The sequence below is a fragment of the Mustela nigripes genome, chromosome 6 (genome assembly GCF_022355385.1).
Source record: "Mustela nigripes isolate SB6536 chromosome 6, MUSNIG.SB6536, whole genome shotgun sequence".
NCBI classification, from domain to species: Eukaryota; Metazoa; Chordata; class Mammalia; order Carnivora; family Mustelidae; genus Mustela; species Mustela nigripes.
In genome coordinates this window covers 14,404,230-14,410,246 of record NC_081562.1, presented here as the reverse complement: position 1 = coordinate 14,410,246, position 6,017 = coordinate 14,404,230, and positions in this window count along the sequence as shown.

Below are 6,017 nucleotides of genomic sequence, written 5' to 3'. Positions count from 1 at the left end.
TACTAATCACAAAAAAACACACATATTTATCAACACCAGGAACAAAAAAGGGAACACTACAGATGTTATAGACATTGATTAAATACAGAACTTTAAGTGACTAAATTTGAACATGTTTTTTCAAAATGAACAAATTCCTAGAAAAGCACAACTTACCAGAACTGTTACAAGAAAAAAAATGGAAAATCTTAACAGTGAGGCACACTTCACATTCCTATCCAACTGCCTAATAGACATATAAGCTAGTTCCGAGAACCAGGGATTATCCATGACTGTTCTGAATAATATCTTCCCTCTTGTAGCTCTTACTGATTTACAACACAGGTTGGATTCACAATTTCAACAGATTTCTTAAATGAGAATTATTATGGGGGCGGTGGTGGTGGTGGAGTAAAAACCTGAAAGGTAAAATGGTGATACTTGAGAAGATTCTAGTAACTTCAAGCACCCAAAACCCCAAAGATTTCCTTGTCAACAGTAGCAGCTCCTCCTCCCCTATCTAATGTGTTTGGCTGACTTTCTTGAATACCCTCTAATGACCACAACAAAACAGAAATTCCAGTTCTCATTTACCACTCCTACACCTCGTACTGCCTCTGACCCCTGCCTAAGCCAAACCTTCAAATTCTCTGTAATTCCAAAGTCAAACCCTGGAAAAGAAGGCTTACATATTAACAGAGTTACAAGGATTTCATAACTCTTGAGGAATATATGTTAAAAACAAAAACAAAATCCTCTGAGAATGCTAACCCAAGGGGAGACAAATGTAATTTAGATCAAGCTGAATTTATTGATAAGGGTACATTTCAATGCAATAATCAAAGGTGAAGCTCTAAACCAGGTTCCAGTATAATTCTGTGTCCCATTCTGCCCTGAAACCCAGACAGGTCATATAACTAAACTAAGATCACGTTTCCTTGAGGATTTGTTTCCTGCAATATTTCTGATATCAATTACTTGATCAGCATTTATATTCAGACGACAGAATCTCCTTGCTCTAGTTGAAGCAAAAGGAATTTATGAAGCAGCATCGTAAACTCATGGTATCACTGAAAAAGGCCTGAAATGGATTGTAGGCTGAATTCCAGGAATGACTTCCAAACCCATAATCACAGAAGTGAAATTGCAAGGCACAGCTGCTGTTTTTATGATCGAGAAGTTCCTGCCACATCAGAAAACCTCCATCCATCACAGCCATTAGCTCCAAAATCACCCTTGGTAAGAGCCAAGCCTGCATAATAATATAATAGATGCCTCAGGCCTTACTGTTCCCCCAACATAACTCAGTTCTGCATCAAAATCTCATATAAGTGCATCTGATCAGAGAACTTTGGGGGTTTTTTTGGAATCTTAGCTCTAAAGGAGTCTGGGAAGCAGGTTTTAGCTTTCCAGACTCTATAGCTCAGGAAAGTATAAAAGGGAATTGATAATCTATGGTATCTTCTTTGTATAATTCTGATTACCGTATTATGTAGATATAGGTAATGGGTCAGACAACATGCTTTTTCACTTTGTATGTTTTGGAGATAATTTCACGTTAACATACGGATTACCTCATCCTGATTGATGACAGCACTGTATTGTTCTTATGGATGTGCCATGATTTATTCAACACTGCCCTTCCGGAGGACACTTAGACTTCTTCCATCTACACTGTTAAAAACACCGATATAGTCCTCCGTCCTAACCACACAGCTATAAGAAAGGACTAGGATGCTGTACATATCTTTTTCATTATACCCTTTTCATTCTTTTTTCCTTTTTAGAAGCTTGAAGTTGGATCTCTGGGTCACAAGCCACTGCTTTTCTTTACATGTGCACGTCTCTCCCTACCACCCCTGAAGTCTAACATGTTCCTTTCCCAAAGAGAGTATATACCGAAACGCTCTTTGGGTTTTTGGAATTTCAGATGTAAAATAGCCTGGCTCGCATTCATTTCACTGAAACATATCTGGGTCAGGCATCTTGAAAAATTCCGTAATTGAGTATGATGTCATCTTCCACGCTTCTGAATAATTCATCTTTCAAAGCTGAGAGCCAGTTCTCTAAGCCAATTAAGCACAATAACCCACAAAGGTGTTCTCTGTTTATAAAAATGCATTTCTCACCCCAGGGCAAACACACAACTACTACAGGCGGCAGCGTGATGCGCCCTGAAATGAGGTGTCACATCGTCAGAGGAACATGAAAGAGAACCCAGTGCGGGGCTTGAACTCACAGCCCTGAGATGATGACCTGTGCTCAGATCAAGAGACGGATGCTGAACTGAGCCACCCAGGCACCCTGAAATATGTACAGTTCAGCAAGTCCTACCAGGCAGATCACTGATAGGAAATGTAGAAAGTCTTAATTTTCTTTCTTTTTTTTTTTTTTTTTTAAAGATTTTATTTATTTATTCGACAGAGATTGATCACAGGTAGATAGAGAGGCAGGCAGAGAGAGAGAGGAAAGCAGGCTCCCTGCTGAGCAGAGAGCCCGATGCGGGGCTCGATCCCAGGACCCTGAGATCATGAACTGAGCCGAAGGCAATGGCCCAACCCACTGAGCCACCCAGGCGCCCCGAAAGTCTTAATTTTCTGAACTTTGTTTTCACCATCTATAAAATGAGATAAAACCTACTTTCATAATGCTCTAGGACTAAACAGACATTAAACTAAAATATACTACTATTATTCTAGGATGTCTGTGCAAGTAAATGTGTCAAAAATGCAGGAGACCATGTTCTTGGCTAAGAAGGGCCAGAAGTGGTCCATTGACCAACTTTCCTACCATCACTACCTTCCTCCTTGAGTGATTTTCTCTTATTGTGGCTGTAAATGTACCTTGACGTTCATCTCCAAACAAAGCCCGTCTCCCAGCCTGGGCCTCAACAAGTCCGAAGCAGTACAGAAGGGCCAGGGATGTGCTGCCACAGAGCAGAGAACACAAAAACTAGAGCATACTCATCACGAGCTCCCTAATTCATGTCTATAAATAAGCGTTATCTAATGGAATAGCTTAGATTTTGTGATTTCCTTTGAAGATGTGTAATGGATATATGCCATGGTGAGATTCCAAATTTAATTGGGCCACTTGAAGAATCAATAAAGCCTGGCTAGCGAGGCACAGACTGCACCTCAACTAGTCAGGGAACCATCTGCCTCTTAACTCTCTGTACCTCAGCCTCTTATGATATCAAGTAAGGATAATCACAGGTCACAGGTCAACTATGCAGCTTAAATGTTATTTATAAAGCATTTAGAAGAACAACGCCTGCCACAAGTAAACTGTATCCCTGTAATTAAAAACAATCAAAAAGCAGCTATTTATTTGGTAAACCAGGTATTCTAAAATTTTTAGTCCTCTATCTTGAACACATTGCCCCATCTTTATTACGACTTAGATCCAGGCGGGTCTACCCCACTTTTCTTTACTAGTCTTCTCTTAGGACTTTTCCACTCTTGCTCCTGGATTTTAATAATACTTACACCTGCAACACTCACCATGGTCTGGCTTGCATCAGGGATAGACGTCTGCACCCCTGTCTTCCAAGGCTCCCAACAGAAGACTCGTGGACAGCTCCAGGATCAGCTGGGCCTAGGGATTCCAGCAGACTTGTCAGTAGGCCTGGGGCCGATGTGGACACCTGACATCTCTTAGCTCCTTAGGTGATCCCACTGCACAATCAGGTCTCTGCAAGATTTCGTTTCCGGAGGGTAGGGTTAGAGTCCCGGCTCCTTTTCTCTGTTCACCTATAATGCCTTAAACTGCGCCGGTACTCAGACTGTTTTTGAGAGCTTTGTCCTTGTCTGAGGACTACATGGGTCTGGGGCACTTCATGACTCTCAAGGTGTGTATACGCAAGTAAAATGAAGGAACAAAACATTGCTGAAAGGTGATTCTATCCCTTCCAGAAGCACAGGGTCTGGGACCGGACACACCACGGTGAACTGCTCCTGCCATTTACGTTGCTCACGGGGATTTGCAAAGCTGAGGTTACAGTTATCACCATGCTTCTGGAAGCTCCTCCTCATTGAGCAATCATCATAAAGATGCCACCTTCAGTTGGCCACTGTTGAGCTTGCCAGGACTGTCATAAAAAAGTACCACAGACTGGCTGACTTAACCAACAGAAATTTGTTCTCTCACAGTTCTGGAGACCAGAGGTCAGAGGTCAAGGTATCAGCAGAGTTGTTTCCTCTGAGGCCTCTTTCCTTGTTTTACAGATGAGTGATCTTCACCCGTGTCCGTTTCCTTTACCAGACCAGTGACACGGATGAAGGAACTCATTTTTAACTCAATCACTTCTTCGAAGACGTCATCTCCAAATATGCTCATACTTCTGAGGTACCAGCGGTCAGAACTTCCATATATGAACCTTGGGGTAACACAATTCAACCCCTAACACAGTAGTCACTTGTATACATGCAGATAGGCGATTTTGGAGTGTCTGGCCCTACGATGCAGCTTTGGCGATCAGATACTACAAGTTCACATACCTGATGACGGGCTGAGAGCTTCTGGTACGCTCATGTTCCTCAGGACACAGCTGAAGGTGTTTATCTCCAAGCGTGTACACAGGCCAACGTGCTGAAAAGGAGACTCTTAACTCCTGTCACCTTTGCCCTTTGATGTGCTGAGGAACTCAGCTCAGCACACACGAGAGGTTATGAACAACTCACTTTTTAAGGAAGGAAACACCGAGCCTCGTGTATTAAACTACAAGAAAACTGCAAACTAGCTTCTAGGTTTGGCCTTGAAAACTCAAATCATGAGTCTTTTACTTGTATTAAAACCTGGAGCTTCTTGGGTCACCTACAGACTAGAAATCTATGCTGGGCTAATTTAAAACTGGACGATTAGCTAATACTGTTTACCGTATGTGGGGCACCATGGTAGCCCTTTACATGTATTAACATCAAACAGCATTACAAATGGGAACACTTACTATTCTCTTTTACAGTTAACAGAGGAATAAAGAGTTCACAAAACTTGGCTAAGGATACAAACCATCATGCAGCAAAGCCCAGAGTGCAGACATTCGGCAGGGCTCCAGAGCCCACAACTCACGTCCTGCCTCTCAGTGTGACCATTACCCAACAATAGACTGACTCCAACAGCAGCAGCAGACAAGGCCACCGGCAACAGTAACAGATGGCTGAGTAAACCCTTGGCAAAAGTGCAGTTACCAATTGGTTTATTTCCTGGGAATGACTTAGAATGTGCCATAGAAGTCTAAGAGGGAAAACATGGAAAGGATAGTTGTAAATAAGCAACAGCTACATTCTTTTTTTTTTTTTTTTAAAGATTTTATTTATTTATTTGACAGAGAGAGATCACAAGTAGGCAGAGAGGCAGGCAGAGAGAGAGGAAGGGAAGCAGGCTCCCTGCTGAGCAGAGAGCCCGATGCCGGACTCGATCCCAGGACCCTGAGATCATGACCTGAGCCGAAGGCAGCGGCTTAATACACTGAGCCACCCAGGCGCCCCCAACAGCTACATTCTCAAACCACTTCCCAGGTTTCTTGTTTTCCTATCAGGTTAACAATCGTGGACAGCATCTCAACCAGTGCTGGGAAATGAAGGCAATTAACCCAGCATGAGCTAGTGAGACGGATGGAGAGCCGGAGCTGGTAGTTCAGCACCAAGTTTCCTGGAAACAGAGGTGGCCTGCCCTCAGGATGCCTTTGGCAAAAGGCTGTCTGGAGCTGCCCCAGTCCCACCAGCGCTATCGACAGAGGCTTCATGACCCAGTATCAAGTAGCCAGCTCTAACCACCACCACCTCGCCCAGTTCCTCAACTGTACACCCACCCAAGTTCTCCAAGAAGGCAGTAAAGGCACTCCCTTAGGGAGGATGAGGGCCAGACATGAGAATGGGAAACAGAGAAAGCATAGTTCATTTAGCCACCGCTATGCAGAAATACAATATTATCCCAAAGTTATGCTACTTAGAAAATACTTTCTCCACTTCTAACCATAGAAAACAAAACCAAGCTATACCTAATTTTTCCCTAAATGACTTTCTTCTTCCACAAAA